Genomic DNA, 25,012 nt, shown 5'->3' with positions numbered 1-25,012 from the left:
GATGTCATTTCTACACAGGGCACCATCAGCGTGGGCGTGGACGCCACGGACCTCTTTGACCGTTACGATGAGGACTTTGAGGAGATGCCGGGTGGAGGCTTTCCTCACGTTGAGATCAATAAGATGCACATCTCCCAATCCATAGAGGTACTGTGGGCGGGGGACCTGACCAGTTCTACTTCCAACCATCGTGATTTCAGCGTACAAGCTCAAACACCCACTGGCAAACACGTCCAATAAGGTGCACCATGCACGCCAAAGTGAGGGAAGACATAATAAACTACGTTCAATTATTGACTTAATCATAAACATGTGACTTACAAGCAGTAGTTAGCCTTGAGTCAGGTGAGGGGAAACAGGTACTCCTGCCAAGGACTTCATTCAGTCCTCATTTTACCAAGGTATGCCTGTAGCAGGCCTGGGCAATTATTTTCACCCTGGCGGCCAAATTTAGAGAAAAAAAATGTGTCTAGGGGCCGGTATATCTATTTTTAGGAACACTAATACGAGACTTCACAATCCAATCCACTTTATGTGAATCACACGTTTAAACGACAGAAATGTTTCCAAAGTGCTGCACAACAATGTTGCAAAAAATATTCAAATATCATCCTTAGCTCCACCAATGACTGAATTAAAAACAAAACATGAATAAATATAAAACCAATATAAAACAGGGCAGCACGGTGCGGGAGGGGTTGGTTCATGCGCCTCACAATACAAAGGTCCTGAGTAGTCCTGGGTTCAATCCCGGCCTCGGAATCTTTCTGTGTGGAGTTTGCATGTTCTACCCGTGACTGCGCCGGCTTCCTCCCACCTCCAAAGACATGCACCTGGGGATAGGCCCCTCCCACCTCCAAAGACATTTACCTGGGGATAGGCCCCTCCCACCTCCAAAGACATGCACCTGGGGATAGGCCCCTCCCACCACCAAAGACATGCACCTGGGGATAGGCCCCTCCCACCTCCAAAGAAATTCACCTGGGGATAAGCACCTCCCACCTCAAACAACATGCACCTGGGGATAGGCTCCTCCCACCTCCAAAGACATCCACCTGGGTATAGGCTCCTCCCACCTCTAAAGACATGCACCTGGGGATAGGCCCCTCCCACATCCAAAGTCATTCACCTGGGGATAGGCACCTCCCACCTCCAAAGACATTCACCTGGGGATAGGCTCCTCCCACCTCCAAAGACATGCACCTGGGTATAGGCTCCTCCCACCTCTAAAGACATGCACCTGGGGATAGGCTCCTCCCACCTCTAAAGACATGCACCTGGGGATAGGCTCCTCCCACCTCCAAAGACATTTACCTGGGGATCGGCCCCTCCCACCTCCAAAGACATTTACCTGGGGATAGGCCCCTCCCACCTCCAAAGACATGCACCTGGGGATAGGCCCCTCCCACCTCCAAAGACATGCACCTGGGGATAGGCCCCTCCCACCTCCAAAGACATGCACCTGGGGATAGGCCCCTCCCACCTCCAAAGACATGCACCTAGGGATAGGCCCCTCCCACCTCCAAAGACATGCACCTGGGGATAGGCCCCTCCCACCTCCAAAGACATGCACCTGGGGATAGGCCCCTCCCACTTCCAAAGACATGCACCTGGGGATAGGTTGACTGTTGTCGTGGAAATTTCTTAAAGACAATCCCTTAGTGACAAATGGCTTCAAAATGATTTATTAAAGTAACAAGAAATAATAACGAGCTTTGCAAAGCGAGACCAAACCAGAACGACACATGCGTCCATTCCAGCCTGTTCTGCCTGCTTTAGAATATGACATGACAATTAGACATTAGAAGACAGAGCTTTATCAGGATTAAGTGTCTCTTAATTCATAAGCATAATAAACAGCTTTTGGTAAACAGTTCAAAGAACATCATCTATTTAAACGAGTAAATAAGTCATTTTTCTATCACATTGGCAACACTAAATGCTCCCTAGTGTGTGAATGTGAGTGTGAATGTCGTCTGTCTATCTGTGTTGGCCCTGCGATGAGGTGGCGACTTGTCCAGGGTGTACAACGCCTCCGCCCCAATGCAGCTGAGAACTTAAGAACTTTACACTACTTTATAATAGAAATGGCAACATGAATGTCACATAACAAGAAAATAGAGAAAAAGAAGAAGCTTATCCATTACGCTGTCGCCATGCAAATTTTCAGGACTTATGCAGATCTCAAATACAGATCAGCAGGTAACAGAAGGTAAGAAAAGTTGCTCTTGCATAATATTGTGAAACAAAAGGCCAGATAATATGTCTTACTATGGGCGGCGTAGCTCGGTTGGTAGAGCGGCCGTGCCAGCAACTTGAGGGTTGCAGGTTCGATTCCCGCTTCCGTCATCCTAGTCACTGCCGTTGTGTCCTTGGGCAAGACACTTTACCCACCTGCTCCCAGTGCCACCCACACTGGTTTAAATGTAACTTAGATATTGGGTTTCACTATGTAAAGCGCTTTGAGTCACTAGAGAAAAGCGCTATATAAATATAATTCACACACCTTATACACACACACCATAATAATACCCCGGTGCGGCTTCATAGCTTACCAAAGTCCTACTAAAACATTTTGGCAGATTTTTGAGCGCCGTGTGTAACGTTCTATATTCTCAAAGGAACCTATTAAATGTTAGTGTTGTTTACTGCCATCATATTGCAGTCTGCATGTATCTCTTATGTGTGACTGCCATCTACTGGTCACACTTATTATTACACCATGTACCAAATAAAATAGCTTAGGGGTCGGTAAGCACAACCAAAATAATGATGTAGATTAGGCGCACCGGGTTATAAGGCGCACTTGTCGATTTTTGAGAAAATTGAAGGATTTGAAGTGCGGCTTATAGTCCGAAAAATACGGTACTCTGTTCTACGGCGTCCGAACAAAACATTGACTAAAACATTTTGGCAGATTTTTGAGCGCCTTGTGTAACGTTCTATATTCTCAAAGGAACCTATTAAATGTTAGTGTTGTTTACTGCCATCATATTGCAGTCTGCATGTATCTCTTATGTGTGACTGCCATCTACTGGTCACACTTATTATTACACCATGTACCACATAAAATAGCTTAGGGGTCGGTAAGCACAACCAAAATAATGATGTAGATTAGGCGCACCGGGTTATAAGGCGCACTTGTCGATTTTTGAGAAAATTGAAGGATTTGAAGTGCGGCTTATAGTCCGAAAAATACGGTACTCTGTTCTACGGCGTCCGAACAAAACATTGACTAAAACATTTTGGCAGATTTTTGAGCGCCTTGTGTAACGTTCTATATTCTCAAAGGAACCTATTAAATATTAGTGTTGTTTACTGCCATCATATTGCAGTCTGCATGTATCTCTTATGTGTGACTGCCATCTACTGGTCACACTTATTATTACACCATGTACCAAATAAAATAGCTTAGGGGTCGGTAAGCACAACCAAAATAATGATGTAGATTAGGCGCACCGGGTTATAAGGTGCACTTGTTGATTTTTGAGAAAATTGAAGGATTTGAAGTGCGGCTTATAGTCCGAAAAATACGGGACTCTGTTCTACGGCGTCCGAACAAAACATTGACTAAAACATTTTGGCAGATTTTTGAGCGCCTTGTGTAACGTTCTATATTCTCAAAGGAACCTATTAAATGTTAGTGTTGTTTACTGCCATCATATTGCAGTCTGCATGTATCTCTTATGTGTGACTGCCATCTACTGGTCACACTTATTATTACACCATGTACCACATAAAATAGCTTAGGGGTCGGTAAGCACAACCAAAATAATGATGTAGATTAGGCGCACCGGGTTATAAGGCGCACTTGTCGATTTTTGAGAAAATTGAAGGATTTGAAGTGCGGCTTATAGTCCGAAAAATACGGTACTCTGTTCTACGGCGTCCGAACAAAACATTGACTAAAACATTTTGGCAGATTTTTGAGCGCCTTGTGTAACGTTCTATATTCTCAAAGGAACCTATTAAATATTAGTGTTGTTTACTGCCATCATATTGCAGTCTGCATGTATCTCTTATGTGTGACTGCCATCTACTGGTCACACTTATTATTACACCATGTACCAAATAAAATAGCTTAGGGGTCGGTAAGCACAACCAAAATAATGATGTAGATTAGGCGCACCGGGTTATAAGGTGCACTTGTTGATTTTTGAGAAAATTGAAGGATTTGAAGTGCGGCTTATAGTCCGAAAAATACGGTACTCTGTTCTACGGCGTCCGAACAAAACATTGACTAAAACATTTTGGCAGATTTTTGAGCGCCTTGTGTAACGTTCTATATTCTCAAAGGAACCTATTAAATGTTAGTGTTGTTTACTGCCATCATATTGCAGTCTGCATGTATCTCTTATGTGTGACTGCCATCTACTGGTCACACTTATTATTACACCATGTACCAAATAAAATAGCTTAGGGGTCGGTAAGCACAACCAAAATAATGATGTAGATTGTCGATTTTGGAGAAAATTGAAGGATTTGAAGTGCGGCTTATAGTCCGAAAAATACGGTACTCTGTTCTACGGCGTCCGAACAAAACATTGACAGTTTAGCTTTGTTAAGTTCATGTAAAAGTACCAATGATTGTCACCCCAAATTTTTCTCTGCATTTGACCCATCGCCCTTGATCACCTCCCTGGGTGATCTCTTTGTCACATGACCCAAAAACACCATCTCCAATTATGGAAAGTGTCATGACCTAACCCTCTCTTGCCGTACATTACGCAACGTGTCACAAGCCCCGCCCCCACGTCGCCAGAGCCGCTGACAATGACCCGTGGACTAAAAAAGTGTGTTTTATTTGCTCGGTGGTCTTTTGTCGCAGGCTCCTCTGACCAGCTCGGACACGGCGGTGCTGTCTGGCTCTCTCTCCACACATAACGGCAACGGTGGGGGCAACATCAACATGGACCGTGCGCAGGGTTACGTCTGCCAGAGGCTGGGGGGAGGTACACACAATGTGGCCGCCGTGGCACCATCTGTCTCCCTGCGAGCGCTCCTTCTTCTATGCAGGTGGAGTTGGGGGCCGGAGACATCCTGGGGCCTCTCATCGGGCTGAAGGTGTTCCGTAATGTCACTCAGCGATGGTATGGCCCCTGCAGGCGAGGATCTGGAGGACACGGCTTTATGTCTCTCTTCTTCCTCCGCTCAGTTTCTTGACAGCGCAGTGCGGCCTGCAGTTCTCCCCCCGGGGTGTACGCCCCAGTTGTTCTTTGATGGCAGCACGCCACCTGGACCACAACACCATGGGTTATCTTCAGTGGCGCTGGGGGCCCAACAGTGCCATGACTACTAGTGTAGTGCGGGACACCAAGAGCAGCCACTTCACTCTGGCTGTGCAGGTAAATATGTGACACAATACTAAGACCCACAACACTTACCTATAAACGACCATTAGTGGGTGTGTTACTAAGACTGTGCAGGTAAATATGTAACACAATACTAAGACCCACAACACTTACCTATAAACGACCATTAGTGGGTGTGTTACTAAGACTGTGCAGGTAAATATGCAACACAATACTAAGACCCACAGCACTTACCTATAAACGACCATTAGTGGGTGTGTTACTAAGACTGTGCAGGTAAATATGTAACACAATACTAAGACCCACAACACTTACCTATAAACGACCATTAGTGGGTGTGTTACTAAGACTGTGCAGGTAAATATGCAACACAATACTAAGACCCACAGCACTTACCTATAAACGACCATTAGTGGGTGTGTTACTAAGACTGTGCAGGTAAATATGCAACACAATACTAAGACCCACAACACTTACCTATAAACGACCATTAGTGGGTGTGTTACTAAGACTGTGCAGGTAAATATGTAACACAATACTAAGACCCACAACACTTACCTATAAACGACCATTAGTGGGTGTGTTACTAAGACTGTGCAGGTAAATATGCAACACAATACTAAGACCCACAACACTTACCTATAAACGACCATTAGTGGGTGTGTTACTAAGACTGTGCAGGTAAATATGCAACACAATACTAAGACCCACAACACTTAACTATAAACGACCATTAGTGGGTGTGTTACTAAGACTGTGCAGGTAAATATGTAACACAATACTAAGACCCACAACACTTACCTATAAACGACCATTAGTGGGTGTGTTACTAAGACTGTGCAGGTAAATATGCAACACAATACTAAGACCCACAACACTTACCTATAAACGACCATTAGTGGGTGTGTTACTAAGACTGTGCAGGTAAATATGCAACACAATACTAAGACCCACAACACTTAACTATAAACGACCATTAGTGGGTGTGTTACTAAGACTGTGCAGGTAAATATGTAACACAATACTAAGACCCACAACACTTACCTGTAAACGGCCATTAGTGGGTGTGTTACTAAGACTGTGCAGGTAAACATGCAACACAATACTAAGACCCACAACACTTACCTATAAACGACCATTAGTGGGTGTGTTACTAAGACTGTGCAGGTAAATATGCAACACAATACTAAGACCCACAACACTTACCTATAAACGACCATTAGTGGGTGTGTTACTAAGACTGTGCAGGTAAATATGCAACACAATACTAAGACCCACAACACTTATAAACGACCATTAGTGGGTGTGTTACTAAGACTGTGCAGGTAAATATGCAACACAATACTAAGACCCACAACACTTACCTATAAATGACCATTAGTGGGTGTGTTACTAAGACTGTGCAGGTAAATATGCAACACAATACTAAGACCCACAACACTTACCTATAAACGACCATTAGTGGGTGTGTTACTAAGACTGTGCAGGTAAATATGTAACACAATACTAAGACCCACAACACTTACCTGTAAACGGCCATTAGTGGGTGTGTTACTAAGACTGTGCAGGTAAATATGCAACACAATACTAAGACCCACAACACTTACCTATAAACGACCATTAGTGGGTGTGTTAGTAAGACTGTGCAGGTAAATATGCAACACAATACTAAGACCCACAACACTTACCTATAAACGACCATTAGTGGGTGTGTTGCTAAGACTGTGCAGGTAAATATGCAACACAATACTAAGACCCACAACACTTAGCTACAAACGACCATTAGTGGGTGTGTTACTAAGACTGTGCAGGTAAATATGCAACACAATACTAAGACCCACAACACTTACCTATAAACGACCATTAGTGGGTGTGTTACTAAGACTGTGCAGGTAAATATGCAACACAATACTAAGACCCACAACACTTACCTATAAACGACCATTAGTGGGTGTGTTAGTAAGACTGTGCAGGTAAATATGCAACACAATACTAAGACCCACAACACTTACCTATAAACGACCATTAGTGGGTGTGTTACTAAGACTGTGCAGGTAAATATGTAACACAATACTAAGACCCACAACACTTATAAACGACCATTAGTGGGTGTGTTACTAAGACTGTGCAGGTAAATATGCAACACAATACTAAGACCCACAACACTTATAAACGACCATTAGTAGGTGTGTTACTAAGACTGTGCAGGTAAACATGCAACACAATACTAAGACCCACAACACTTACCTATAAACGACCATTAGTGGGTGTGTTACTAAGACTGTGTAGGTAAATATGCGACACAATACTAAGACCCACAACACTTACCTATAAACGACCATTAGTGGGTGTGTTACTAAAACTGTGCAGGTAAATATGCAACACAAAACTAAGACCCACAACACTTAGCTACAAACGACCATTAGTGGGTGTGTTACTAAGACTGTGCAGGTAAATATGTAACACAATACTAAGACCCACAACACTTACCTATAAACGACAATTAGTGGGTGTGTTACTAAGACTGTGCAGGTAAATATGTAACACAATACTAAGACCCACAACACTTACCTATAAACGACCATTAGTGGGTGTGTTACTAAGACTGTGCAGGTAAATATGCAACACAATACTAAGACCCACAACACTTACCTATAAACGACCATTAGTGGGTGTGTTACTAAGACTGTGCAGGTAAATATGCAACACAATACTAAGACCCACAACACTTACCTATAAACGACCATTAGTGGGTGTGTTACTAAGACTGTGCAGGTAAATATGTAACACAATACTAAGACCCACAACACTTACCTATAAACTACCATTAGTGGGTGTGTTACTAAGACTGTGCAGGTAAATATGCAACACAATACTAAGACCCACAACACTTACCTATAAACGACCATTAGTGGGTGTGTTACTAAGACTGTGCAGGTAAATATGTAACACAATACTAAGACCCACAACACTTACCTATAAACGACCATTAGTGGGTGTGTTACTAAGACTGTGCAGGTAAATATGCAACACAATACTAAGACCCACAACACTTACCTATAAACGACCATTAGTGTGTGTGTTACTAAGACTGTGCAGGTAAATATGTAACACAATACTAAGACCCACAACACTTACCTATAAACGACCATTAGTGGGTGTGTTACTAAGACTGTGCAGGTAAATATGCAACACAATACTAAGACCCACAACACTTACCTATAAACGACCATTAGTGGGTGTGTTACTAAGACTCTGCAGGTAAATATGCAACACAATACTAAGACCCACAACACTTACCTATAAACAGACATTAGTGGGTGTGTTACTAAGACTGTGCAGGTAAATATGCAACACAATACTAAGACCCACAACACTTACCTATAAACGACCATTAGTGGGTGTGTTACTAAGACTGTGCAGGTAAATATGCAACACAATACTAAGACCCACAACACTTACCTATAAACGACCATTAGTGTGTGTGTTACTAAGACTGTGCAGGTAAATATGTAACACAATACTAAGACCCACAACACTTACCTATAAACGACCATTAGTGGGTGTGTTACTAAGACTGTGCAGGTAAATATGCAACACAATACTAAGACCCACAACACTTACCTATAAACGACCATTAGTGGGTGTGTTACTAAGACTCTGCAGGTAAATATGTAACACAATACTAAGACCCACAACACTTACCTATAAACGACCATTAGTGGGTGTGTTACTAAGACTGTGCAGGTAAATATGCAACACAATACTAAGACCCACAACACTTACCTATAAACAGACATTAGTGGGTGTGTTACTAAGACTGTGCAGGTAAATATGCAACACAATACTAAGACCCACAACACTTAACTATAAACGACCATTAGTGGGTGTGTTACTAAGACTGTGCAGGTAAATATGCAACACAATACTAAGACCCACAACACTTACCTATAAACGACCATTAGTGGGTATGTTACTAAGACTGTGCAGGTAAATATGCAACACAATACTAAGACCCACAACACTTACCTATAAACGACCATTAGTGGGTGTGTTACTAAGACTGTGCAGGTAAATATGCAACACAATACTAAGACCCACAACACTTAACTATAAACGACCATTAGTGGGTGTGTTACTAAGACTGTGCAGGTAAATATGTAACACAATACTAAGACCCACAACACTTACCTATAAACGACCATTAGTGGGTGTGTTACTAAGACTGTGCAGGTAAATATGCAACACAATACTAAGACCCACAACACTTACCTATAAACGACCATTAGTGGGTGTGTTACTAAGACTGTCCAGGTAAATATGCAACACAATACTAAGACCCACAACACTTACCTATAAATGACCATTAGTGGGTGTGTTACTAAGACTGTGCAGGTAAATATGCAACACAATACTAAGACCCACAACACTTACCTATAAACGACCATTAGTGGGTGTGTTACTAAGACTGTGCAGGTAAATATGTAACACAATACTAAGACCCACAACACTTACCTATAAACGACCATTAGTGGGTGTGTTACTAAGACTGTGCAGGTAAATATGCAACACAATACTAAGACCCACAACACTTACCTATAAACGGCCATTAGTGGGTGTGTTACACAATACTAAGATCCACAACACTTACCTATAAACGACCATTAGTGGGTGTGTTACTAAGACTGTGCAGGTAAATATGCAACACAATACTAAGACCCACAACACTTACCTATAAACGACCATTAGTGGGTGTGTTACTAAGACTGTGCAGGTAAATATGTAACACAATACTAAGACCCACAACACTTACCTATAAACGACCATTAGTGGGTGTGTTACTAAGACTGTGCAGGTAAATATGCAACACAATACTAAGACCCACAACACTTACCTATAAACGACCATTAGTGGGTGTGTTACTAAGACTGTGCAGGTAAATATGCAACACAATACTAAGACCCACAACACTTACCTATAAACGACCATTAGTGGGTGTGTTACTAAGACTGTGCAGGTAAATATGCAACACAATACTAAGACCCACAACACTTAACTATAAACGACCATTAGTGGGTGTGTTACTAAGACTGTGCAGGTAAATATGCAACACAATACTAAGACCCACAACACTTACCTATAAACGACCATTAGTGGGTGTGTTACTAAGACTGTGCAGGTAAATATGCAACACAATACTAAGACCCACAACACTTACCTATAAACGACCATTAGTGGGTTTGTTACTAAGACTGTGCAGGTAAATATGTAACACAATACTGAGACCCACAACATTTACCTATAAACGACCATTAGTGGGTGTGTTACTAAGACTGTGCAAGTAAATATGCAACACAATACTAAGACCCACAACACTTAGTTATAAACGACCATTAGTGGGTGTGTTACTAAGACTGTGCAGGTAAATATGCAACACAATACTAAGACCCACAACACTTACCTATAAACGACCATTAGTGGGTGTGTTACTAAGACTGCGCAGGTAAATATGCAACACAAGACTAAGACCCACAACACTTACCTATGAACGACCATTAGTGGGTGTGTTACTAAGACTGTGCAGGTAAATATGCAACACAATACTAAGACCCACAACACTTACCTATAAACGACCATTAGTGGGTGTGTTACTAAGACTGTGCAGGTAAATATGCAACACAATACTAAGACCCACAACACTTACCTATAAACGACCATTAGTGGGTGTGTTACTAAGACTGCGCAGGTAAATATGCAACACAAGACTAAGACCCACAACACTTACCTATGAACGACCATTAGTGGGTGTGTTACTAAGACTGTGCAGGTAAATATGCAACACAATACTAAGACCCACAACACTTACCTATAAACGACCATTAGTGGGTGTGTTACTAAGACTGTGCAGGTAAATATGCAACACAATACTAAGACCCACAACACTTACCTATAAACGACCATTAGTGGGTGTGTTACTAAGACTGTGCAGGTAAATATGCAACACAATACTAAGACCCACAACACTTACCTATAAACGACCATTAGTGGGTGTGTTACTAAGACTGTGCAGGTAAATATGCAACACAATACTAAGACCCACAACACTTACCTATAAACGACCATTAGTGGGTGTGTTACTAAGACTGTGCAGGTAAATATGCAACACAATACTAAGACCCACAACACTTACCTATAAACGACCATTAGTGGGTGTGTTACTAAGACTGTGCAGGTAAATATGTAACACAATACTAAGACCCACAACACTTACCTATAAACAGACATTAGTGGGTGTGTTACTAAGACTGTGCAGGTAAATATGCAACACAATACTAAGACCCACAACACTTACCTATAAACAGACATTAGTGGGTGTGTTACTAAGACTGTGCAGGTAAATATGCAACACAATACTAAGACCCACAACACTTACCTATAAACAGACATTAGTGGGTGTGTTACTAAGACTGTGCAGGTAAATATGTAACACAATACTAAGACCCACAACACTTACCTATAAACGACCATTAGTGGGTGTGTTACTAAGACTCTGCAGGTAAATATGCAACACAATACTAAGACCCACAACACTTACCTATAAACAGACATTAGTGGGTGTGTTACTAAGACTGTGCAGGTAAATATGTAACACAATACTAAGACCCACAACACTTACCTATAAACGACCATTAGTGGGTGTGTTACTAAGACTGTGCAGGTAAATATGCAACACAATACTAAGACCCACAACACTTACCTATAAACGACCATTAGTGGGTGTGTTACTAAGACTGTGCAGGTAAATATGCAACACAATACTAAGACCCACAACACTTATAAACGACCATTAGTGGGTGTGTTACTAAGACTGTGCAGGTAAATATGCAACACAATACTAAGACCCACAACACTTACCTATAAACGACCATTAGTGGGTGTGTTACTAAGACTGTGCAGGTAAACATGCAACACAATACTAAGACCCACAACACTTACCTATAAACGACCATTAGTGGGTGTGTTACTAAGACTGTGCAGGTAAATATGCAACACAATACTAAGACCCACAACACTTACCTATAAACGACCATTAGTGGGTGTGTTACTAAGACTGTGCAGGTAAATATGCAACACAATACTAAGACCCACAACACTTATAAACGACCATTAGTGGGTGTGTTACTAAGACTGTGCAGGTAAATATGCAACACAATACTAAGACCCACAACACTTATAAACGACCATTAGTGGGTGTGTTACTAAGACTGTGCAGGTAAACATGCAACACAATACTAAGACCCACAACACTTACCTATAAACGACCATTAGTAGGTGTGTTACTAAGACTGTGCAGGTAAATATGCAACACAATACTAAGACCCACAACACTTACCTATAAACGACCATTAGTGGGTGTGTTACTAAGACTGTGCAGGTAAATATGTAACACAATACTAAGACCCACAACACTTATAAACGACCATTAGTGGGTGTGTTACTAAGACTGTGCAGGTAAACATGCAACACAATACTAAGACCCACAACACTTACCTATAAACGACCATTAGTGGGTGTGTTACTAAGACTGTGCAGGTAAATATGCAACACAATACTAAGACCCACAACACTTATAAACGACCATTAGTGGGTGTGTTACTAAGACTGTGCAGGTAAACATGCAACACAATACTAAGACCCACAACACTTACCTATAAATGACCATTAGTGGGTGTGTTACTAAGACTGTGCAGGTAAATATGCAACACAATACTAAGACCCACAACACTTATAAACGACCATTAGTGGGTGTGTTACTAAGACTGTGCAGGTAAACATGCAACACAATACTAAGACCCACAACACTTACCTATAAATGACCATTAGTGGGTGTGTTACTAAGACTGTGCAGGTAAACATGCAACACAATACTAAGACCCACAACACTTACCTATAAATGACCATTAGTGGGTGTGTTACTAAGACTGTGCAGGTAAATATGCAACACAATACTAAGACCCACAACACTTACCTATAAATGACCATTAGTGGGTGTGTTTCTAAGACTGTGCAGGTAAATATGCAACACAATACTAAGACCCACAACACTTACCTATAAACGGCCATTAGTGGGTGTGTTACACAATACTAAGATCCACAACACTTACCTATAAACGACCATTAGTGGGTGTGTTACTAAGACTGTGCAGGTAAATATGCAACACAATACTAAGACCCACAACACTTACCTATAAACGACCATAAGTGGGTGTGTTACTAAGACTGTGCAGGTAAATATGCAACACAATACTAAGACCCACAACACTTACCTATAAATGACCATTAATGGGTGTGTTACTAAGACTGTGCAGGTAAATATGCAACACAATACTAAGACCCACAACACTTACCTATAAACGACCATTAGTGGGTGTGTTACTAAGACTGTGCAGGTAAATATGCAACACAATACTAAGACCCACAACACTTATAAACGACCATTAGTGGGTGTGTTACTAAGACTGTGCAGGTAAACATGCAACACAATACCAAGACCCACAACACTTACCTATAAACGACCATTAGTGGGTGTGTTACTAAAACTGTGCAGGTAAATATGCAACACAATACTAAGACCCACAACACTTACCTATAAATGACCATTAATGGGTGTGTTACTAAGACTGTGCAGGTAAATATGCAACACAATACTAAGACCCACAACACTTACCTATAAACGACCATTAGTGGGTGTGTTACTAAGACTGTGCAGGTAAATATGCAACACAATACTAAGACCCACAACACTTACCTATAAACGACCATTAGTGGGTGTGTTACTAAGACTGTGCAGGTAAATATGCAACACAATACTAAGACCCACAACACTTACCTATAAACGGCCATTAGTGAGTGTGTTACACAATACTAAGATCCACAACACTTACCTATAAACAGACATTAGTGGGTGTGTTACTAAGACTGTGCAGGTAAATATGCAACACAATACTAAGACCCACAACACTTACCTATAAACGACCATTAGTGGGTGTGTTACTAAGACTGTGCAGGTAAATATGCAACACAATACTAAGACCCACAACACTTACCTATAAACGACCATTAGTGGGTGTGTTACTAAGACTGTGCAGGTAAATATGCAACACAATACTAAGACCCACAACACTTACCTATAAATGACCATTAGTGGGTGTGTTACTAAGACTGTGCAGGTAAATATGCAACACAATACTAAGACCCACAACACTTACCTATAAACGACCATTAGTGGGTGTGTTACTAAGACTGTGCAGGTAAATATGCAACACAATACTAAGACCCACAACACTTACCTATAAACGGCCATTAGTGGGTGTGTTACTAAGACTGTGCAGGTAAATATGCAACACAATACTAAGACCCACAACACTTACCTATAAATGACCATTAATGGGTGTGTTACTAAGACTGTGCAGGTAAATATGTAACACAATACTAAGACCCACAACACTTATAAACGACCATTAGTGGGTGTGTTACTAAGACTGTGCAGGTAAATATGCAACACAATACTAAGACCCACAACACTTACCTATAAACGACCATTAGTGGGTGTGTTACTAAGACTGTGCAGGTAAATATGCAACACAATACTAAGACCCACAACACTTATAAACGACCATTAGTGGGTGTGTTACTAAGACTGTGCAGGTAAATATGCAACACAATACTAAGACCCACAACACTTACCTATAAATGACCATTAGTGGGTGTGTTACTAAGACTGTGCAGGTAAATATGCAACACAATACTAAGACCCACAACACTTACCTATAAACGACCATTAGTGGGTGTGTTACTAAGACTGTGCAGGTAAATATGCAACACAATACTAAGACCCACAACACTTACCTATAAACGACCATTAGTGGGTGTGTTACTAAGACTGTGCAGGTAAATATGCAACACAATACTAAGACCCACAACACTTACCTATAAATGACCATTAATGGGTGTGTTACTAAGACTGTGCAGGTAAATATGTAACACAATACTAAGACCCACAACACTTATAAACGACCATTAGTGGGTGTGTTACTAAGACTGTGCAGGTAAATATGCAACACAATACTAAGACCCACAACACTTACCTATAAACGACCATTAGTGGGTGTGTTACTAAGACTGTGCAGGTAAATATGCAACACAATACTAAGACCCACAACACTTATAAACGACCATTAGTGGGTGTGTTACTAAAACTGTGCAGGTAAATATGCAACACAATACCAAGACCCACAACACTTACCTATAAACCGCCATTAGTGGGTGTGTTACTAAGACTGTGCAGGTAAATATGCAACACAATACTAAGACCCACAACACTTACCTATAAACGACCATTAGTGGGTGTGTTACTAAGACTCCGCAGGTAAATATGCAACACAATACTAAGACCCACAACACTTACCTATAAACGACCATTAGTGGGTGTGTTACTAAGACTCTGCAGGTAAATATGCAACACAATACTAAGACCCACAACACTTACCTATAAACGACCATTAGTGGGTGTGTTACTAAGACTCTGCAGGTAAATATGCAACACAATACTAAGACCCACAACACTTACCTATAAACAGACATTAGTGGGTGTGTTACTAAGACTGTGCAGGTAAATATGCAACACAATACTAAGACCCACAACACTTATAAACGACCATTAGTGGGTGTGTTACTAAGACTGTGCAGGTAAACATGCAACACAATACTAAGACCCACAACACTTACCTATAAATGACCATTAGTGGGTGTGTTACTAAGACTGTGCAGGTAAATATGCAACACAATACTAAGACCCACAACACTTATAAACGACCATTAGTGGGTGTGTTACTAAGACTGTGCAGGTAAACATGCAACACAATACTAAGACCCACAACACTTACCTATAAATGACCATTAGTGGGTGTGTTACTAAGACTGTGCAGGTAAACATGCAACACAATACTAAGACCCACAACACTTACCTATAAATGACCATTAGTGGGTGTGTTACTAAGACTGTGCAGGTAAATATGCAACACAATACTAAGACCCACAACACTTACCTATAAATGACCATTAGTGGGTGTGTTACTAAGACTGTGCAGGTAAATATGCAACACAATACTAAGACCCACAACACTTACCTATAAATGACCATTAGTGGGTGTGTTTCTAAGACTGTGCAGGTAAATATGCAACACAATACTAAGACCCACAACACTTACCTATAAACGGCCATTAGTGGGTGTGTTACACAATACTAAGATCCACAACACTTACCTATAAACGACCATTAGTGGGTGTGTTACTAAGACTGTGCAGGTAAATATGCAACACAATACTAAGACCCACAACACTTACCTATAAACGACCATAAGTGGGTGTGTTACTAAGACTGTGCAGGTAAATATGCAACACAATACTAAGACCCACAACACTTACCTATAAATGACCATTAATGGGTGTGTTACTAAGACTGTGCAGGTAAATATGCAACACAATACTAAGACCCACAACACTTACCTATAAACAACCATTAGTGGGTGTGTTACTAAGACTGTGCAGGTAAATATGCAACACAATACTAAGACCCACAACACTTATAAACGACCATTAGTGGGTGTGTTACTAAGACTGTGCAGGTAAACATGCAACACAATACCAAGACCCACAACACTTACCTATAAACGACCATTAGTGGGTGTGTTACTAAAACTGTGCAGGTAAATATGCAACACAATACTAAGACCCACAACACTTACCTATAAATGACCATTAATGGGTGTGTTACTAAGACTGTGCAGGTAAATATGCAACACAATACTAAGACCCACAACACTTACCTATAAACGACCATTAGTGGGTGTGTTACTAAGACTGTGCAGGTAAATATGCAACACAATACTAAGACCCACAACACTTACCTATAAACGGCCATTAGTGAGTGTGTTACACAATACTAAGATCCACAACACTTACCTATAAACAGACATTAGTGGGTGTGTTACTAAGACTGTGCAGGTAAATATGCAACACAATACTAAGACCCACAACACTTACCTATAAACAGACATTAGTGGGTGTGTTACTAAGACTGTGCAGGTAAATATGCAACACAATACTAAGACCCACAACACTTACCTATAAACGACCATTAGTGGGTGTGTTACTAAGACTGTGCAGGTAAATATGCAACACAATACTAAGACCCACAACACTTACCTATAAACGACCATTAGTGGGTGTGTTACTAAGACTGTGCAGGTAAATATGCAACACAATACTAAGACCCACAACACTTAACTATAAACGACCATTAGTGGGTGTGTTACTAAGACTGTGCAGGTAAATATGCAACACAATACTAAGACCCACAACACTTACCTATAAACGACCATTAGTGGGTGTGTTACTAAGACTGTGCAGGTAAATATGTAACACAATACTAAGACCCACAACACTTACCTATAAACGACCATTAGTGGGTGTGTTACTAAGACTGTGCAGGTAAATATGCAACACAATACTAAGACCCACAACACTTACCTATAAACGACCATTAGTGGGTGTGTTACTAAGACTGTGCAGGTAAATATGCAACACAATACTAAGACCCACAACACTTAACTATAAACGACCATTAGTGGGTGTGTTACTAAGACTGTGCAGGTAAATATGTAACACAATACTAAGACCCACAACACTTACCTATAAACGACCATTAGTGGGTGTGTTACTAAGACTGTGCAGGTAAATATGCAACACAATACTAAGACCCACAACACTTACCTATAAACGACCATTAGTGGGTGTGTTACTAAGACTGTGCAGGTAAATATGCAACACAATACTAAGACCCACAACACTTAACTATAAACGACCATTAGTGGGTGTGTTACTAAGACTGTGCAGGTAAATATGTAACACAATACTAAGACCCACAACACTTACCTGTAAACGGCCATTAGTGGGTGTGTTACTAAGACTGTGCAGGTAAACATGCAACACAATACTAAGACCCACAACACTTACCTATAAACGACCATTAGTGGGTGTGTTACTAAGACTGTGCAGGTAAATATGCAACACAATACTAAGACCCACAACACTTACCTATAAACGACCATTAGTGGGTGTGTTACTAAGACTGTGCAGGTAAATATGCAACACAATACTAAGACCCACAACACTTATAAACGACCATTAGTGGGTGTGTTACTAAGACTGTGCAGGTAAATATGCAACACAATACTAAGACCCACAACACTTACCTATAAATGACCATTAGTGGGTGTGTTACTAAGACTGTGCAGGTAAATATGCAACACAATACTAAGACCCACAACACTTACCTATAAACGACCATTAGTGGGTGTGTTACTAAGACTGTGCAGGTAAATATGTAACACAATACTAAGACCCACAACACTTACCTGTAAACGGCCATTAGTGGGTGTGTTACTAAGACTGTGCAGGTAAATATGCAACACAATACTAAGACCCACAACACTTACCTATAAACGACCATTAGTGGGTGTGTTAGTAAGACTGTGCAGGTAAATATGCAACACAATACTAAGACCCACAACACTTACCTATAAACGACCATTAGTGGGTGTGTTGCTAAGACTGTGCAGGTAAATATGCAACACAATACTAAGACCCACAACACTTAGCTACAAACGACCATTAGTGGGTGTGTTACTAAGACTGTGCAGGTAAATATGCAACACAATACTAAGACCCACAACACTTACCTATAAACGACCATTAGTGGGTGTGTTACTAAGACTGTGCAGGTAAATATGCAACACAATACTAAGACCCACAACACTTACCTATAAACGACCATTAGTGGGTGTGTTAGTAAGACTGTGCAGGTAAATATGCAACACAATACTAAGACCCACAACACTTACCTATAAACGACCATTAGTGGGTGTGTTACTAAGACTGTGCAGGTAAATATGTAACACAATACTAAGACCCACAACACTTATAAACGACCATTAGTGGGTGTGTTACTAAGACTGTGCAGGTAAATATGCAACACAATACTAAGACCCACAACACTTATAAACGACCATTAGTAGGTGTGTTACTAAGACTGTGCAGGTAAACATGCAACACAATACTAAGACCCACAACACTTACCTATAAACGACCATTAGTGGGTGTGTTACTAAGACTGTGTAGGTAAATATGCGACACAATACTAAGACCCACAACACTTACCTATAAACGACCATTAGTGGGTGTGTTACTAAAACTGTGCAGGTAAATATGCAACACAAAACTAAGACCCACAACACTTAGCTACAAACGACCATTAGTGGGTGTGTTACTAAGACTGTGCAGGTAAATATGTAACACAATACTAAGACCCACAACACTTACCTATAAACGACAATTAGTGGGTGTGTTACTAAGACTGTGCAGGTAAATATGTAACACAATACTAAGACCCACAACACTTACCTATAAACGACCATTAGTGGGTGTGTTACTAAGACTGTGCAGGTAAATATGCAACACAATACTAAGACCCACAACACTTACCTATAAACGACCATTAGTGGGTGTGTTACTAAGACTGTGCAGGTAAATATGCAACACAATACTAAGACCCACAACACTTACCTATAAACGACCATTAGTGGGTGTGTTACTAAGACTGTGCAGGTAAATATGTAACACAATACTAAGACCCACAACACTTACCTATAAACTACCATTAGTGGGTGTGTTACTAAGACTGTGCAGGTAAATATGCAACACAATACTAAGACCCACAACACTTACCTATAAACGACCATTAGTGGGTGTGTTACTAAGACTGTGCAGGTAAATATGTAACACAATACTAAGACCCACAACACTTACCTATAAACGACCATTAGTGGGTGTGTTACTAAGACTGTGCAGGTAAATATGCAACACAATACTAAGACCCACAACACTTACCTATAAACGACCATTAGTGTGTGTGTTACTAAGACTGTGCAGGTAAATATGTAACACAATACTAAGACCCACAACACTTACCTATAAACGACCATTAGTGGGTGTGTTACTAAGACTGTGCAGGTAAATATGCAACACAATACTAAGACCCACAACACTTACCTATAAACGACCATTAGTGGGTGTGTTACTAAGACTCTGCAGGTAAATATGCAACACAATACTAAGACCCACAACACTTACCTATAAACAGACATTAGTGGGTGTGTTACTAAGACTGTGCAGGTAAATATGCAACACAATACTAAGACCCACAACACTTACCTATAAACGACCATTAGTGGGTGTGTTACTAAGACTGTGCAGGTAAATATGCAACACAATACTAAGACCCACAACACTTACCTATAAACGACCATTAGTGTGTGTGTTACTAAGACTGTGCAGGTAAATATGTAACACAATACTAAGACCCACAACACTTACCTATAAACGACCATTAGTGGGTGTGTTACTAAGACTGTGCAGGTAAATATGCAACACAATACTAAGACCCACAACACTTACCTATAAACGACCATTAGTGGGTGTGTTACTAAGACTCTGCAGGTAAATATGTAACACAATACTAAGACCCACAACACTTACCTATAAACGACCATTAGTGGGTGTGTTACTAAGACTGTGCAGGTAAATATGCAACACAATACTAAGACCCACAACACTTACCTATAAACAGACATTAGTGGGTGTGTTACTAAGACTGTGCAGGTAAATATGCAACACAATACTAAGACCCACAACACTTAACTATAAACGACCATTAGTGGGTGTGTTACTAAGACTGTGCAGGTAAATATGCAACACAATACTAAGACCCACAACACTTACCTATAAACGACCATTAGTGGGTATGTTACTAAGACTGTGCAGGTAAATATGCAACACAATACTAAGACCCACAACACTTACCTATAAACGACCATTAGTGGGTGTGTTACTAAGACTGTGCAGGTAAATATGCAACACAATACTAAGACCCACAACACTTAACTATAAACGACCATTAGTGGGTGTGTTACTAAGACTGTGCAGGTAAATATGTAACACAATACTAAGACCACAACACTTACCTATAAACGACCATTAGTGGGTGTGTTACTAAGACTGTGCAGGTAAATATGCAACACAATACTAAGACCCACAACACTTACCTATAAACGACCATTAGTGGGTGTGTTACTAAGACTGTCCAGGTAAATATGCAACACAATACTAAGACCCACAACACTTACCTATAAATGACCATTAGTGGGTGTGTTACTAAGACTGTGCAGGTAAATATGCAACACAATACTAAGACCCACAACACTTACCTATAAACGACCATTAGTGGGTGTGTTACTAAGACTGTGCAGGTAAATATGTAACACAATACTAAGACCCACAACACTTACCTATAAACGACCATTAGTGGGGTGTGTTACTAAGACTGTGCAGGTAAATATGCAACACAATACTAAGACCCACAACACTTACCTATAAACGGCCATTAGTGGGTGTGTTACACAATTACTAAGATCCACAACACTTACCTATAAACGACCATTAGTGGGTGTGTTACTAAGACTGTGCAGGTAAATATGCAACACAATACTAAGACCCACAACACTTACCTATAAACGACCATTAGTGGGTGTGTTACTAAGACTGTGCAGGTAAATATGTAACACAATACTAAGACCCACAACACTTACCTATAAACGACCATTAGTGGGTGTGTTACTAAGACTGTGCAGGTAAATATGCAACACAATACTAAGACCCACAACACTTACCTATAAACGACCATTAGTGGGTGTGTTACTAAGACTGTGCAGGTAAATATGCAACACAATACTAAGACCCACAACACTTACCTATAAACGACCATTAGTGGGTGTGTTACTAAGACTGTGCAGGTAAATATGCAACACAATACTAAGACCCACAACACTTAACCTATAAACGACCATTAGTGGGTGTGTTACTAAGACTGTGCAGGTAAATATGCAACACAATACTAAGACCCACAACACTTACCTATAAACGACCATTAGTGGGTGTGTTACTAAGACTGTGCAGGTAAATATGCAACACAATACTAAGACCCACAACACTTACCTATAAACGACCATTAGTGGGTTTGTTACTAAGACTGTGCAGGTAAATATGTAACACAATACTGAGACCCACAACATTTACCTATAAACGACCATTAGTGGGTGTGTTACTAAGACTGTGCAAGTAAATATGCAACACAATACTAAGACCCACAACACTTAGTTATAAACGACCATTAGTGGGTGTGTTACTAAGACTGTGCAGGTAAATATGCAACACAATACTAAGACCCACAACACTTACCTATAAACGACCATTAGTGGGTGTGTTACTAAGACTGCGCAGGTAAATATGCAACACAAGACTAAGACCCACAACACTTACCTATGAACGACCATTAGTGGGTGTGTTACTAAGACTGTGCAGGTAAATATGCAACACAATACTAAGACCCACAACACTTACCTATAAACGACCATTAGTGGGTGTGTTACTAAGACTGTGCAGGTAAATATGCAACACAATACTAAGACCCACAACACTTACCTATAAACGACCATTAGTGGGTGTGTTACTAAGACTGCGCAGGTAAATATGCAACACAATACTAAGACCCACAACACTTACCTATGAAACGACCATTAGTGGGGTGTGTTACTAAGACTGTGCAGGTAAATATGCAACACAATACTAAGACCCACAACACTTACCTATAAACGACCATTAGTGGGTGTGTTACTAAGACTGTGCAGGTAAATATGCAACACAATACTAAGACCCACAACACTTACCTATAAACGACCATTAGTGGGTGTGTTACTAAGACTGTGCAGGTAAATATGCAACACAATACTAAGACCACAACACTTACCTATAAACGACCATTAGTGGGTGTGTTACTAAGACTGTGCAGGTAAATATGCAACACAATACTAAGACCCACAACACTTACCTATAAACAGACCATTAGTGGGTGTGTTACTAAGACTGTGCAGGTAAATATGCAACACAATACTAAGACCCACAACACTTACCTATAAACGACCATTAGTGGGTGTGTTACTAAGACTGTGCAGGTAAATATGTAACACAATACTAAGACCCACAACACTTACCTATAAACAGACATTAGTGGGTGTGTTACTAAGACTGTGCAGGTAAATATGCAACACAATACTAAGACCCACAACACTTACCTATAAACAGACATTAGTGGGTGTGTTACTAAGACTGTGCAGGTAAATATGCAACACAATACTAAGACCCACAACACTTACCTATAAACAGACATTAGTGGGTGTGTTACTAAGACTGTGCAGGTAAATATGTAACACAATACTAAGACCCACAACACTTACCTATAAACGACCATTAGTGGGTGTGTTACTAAGACTCTGCAGGTAAATATGCAACACAATACTAAGACCCACAACACTTACCTATAAACAGACATTAGTGGGTGTGTTACTAAGGACTGTGCAGGTAAATATGTAACACAATACTAAGACCCACAACACTTACCTATAAACGACCATTAGTGGGTGTGTTACTAAGACTGTGCAGGTAAATATGCAACACAATACTAAGACCCACAACACTTACCTATAAACGACCATTAGTGGGTGTGTTACTAAGACTGTGCAGGTAAATATGCAACACAATACTAAGACCCACAACACTTATAAACGACCATTAGTGGGTGTGTTACTAAGACTGTGCAGGTAAATATGCAACACAATACTAAGACCCACAACACTTACCTATAAACGACCATTAGTGGGTGTGTTACTAAGACTGTGCAGGTAAACATGCAACACAATACTAAGACCCACAACACTTACCTATAAACGACCATTAGTGGGTGTGTTACTAAGACTGTGCAGGTAAATATGCAACACAATACTAAGACCCACAACACTTACCTATAAACGACCATTAGTGGGTGTGTGTTACTAAGACTGTGCAGGTAAATATGCAACACAATACTAAGACCCACAACACTTATAAACGACCATTAGTGGGTGTGTTACTAAGACTGTGCAGGTAAATATGCAACACAATACTAAGACCCACAACACTTATAAACGACCATAGTGGGTGTGTTACTAAGACTGTGCAGGGTAAAACATGCAACACAATACTAAGACCCACAACACTTACCTAAAACGACATTAGTAGGTGTGTTACTAAGACTGTGCAGGTAAATATGCAACACAATACTAAGACCCACAACACTTACCTATAAACGACCATTAGTGGGGTGTGTTACTAAGACTGTGCAGGTAAATATGTAACACAATACTAAGACCCACAACACTTATAAACGACCATTAGTGGGTGTGTTACTAAGACTGTGCAGGTAAACATGCAACACAATACTAAGACCCACAACACTTACCTATAAACGACCATTAGTGGGTGTGTTACTAAGACTGTGCAGGTAAATATGCAACACAATACTAAGACCCACAACACTTATAAACGACCATTAGTGGGTGTGTTACTAAGACTGTGCAGGTAAACATGCAACACAATACTAAGACCCACAACACTTACCTATAAATGACCATTAGTGGGTGTGTTACTAA

The 25,012-nt window shown here is 40.5% G+C and overlaps 1 pseudogene; it reads left to right on the top strand.

Annotated features, from left to right (window-relative positions):
* LOC133535600 (dnaJ homolog subfamily C member 11-like) overlaps positions 1-25,012 on the top strand; it is a 61,933-nt pseudogene that overhangs the window by 17,314 nt on the left and 19,607 nt on the right.

Source organism: Nerophis ophidion, linkage group LG16 (assembly GCF_033978795.1).
Source record: "Nerophis ophidion isolate RoL-2023_Sa linkage group LG16, RoL_Noph_v1.0, whole genome shotgun sequence".
Taxonomy (NCBI): domain Eukaryota; kingdom Metazoa; phylum Chordata; class Actinopteri; order Syngnathiformes; family Syngnathidae; genus Nerophis; species Nerophis ophidion.
The sequence above is the reverse complement of the archived record's forward strand: the minus strand, read 5'-3'. Positions and strand labels throughout refer to the sequence as shown.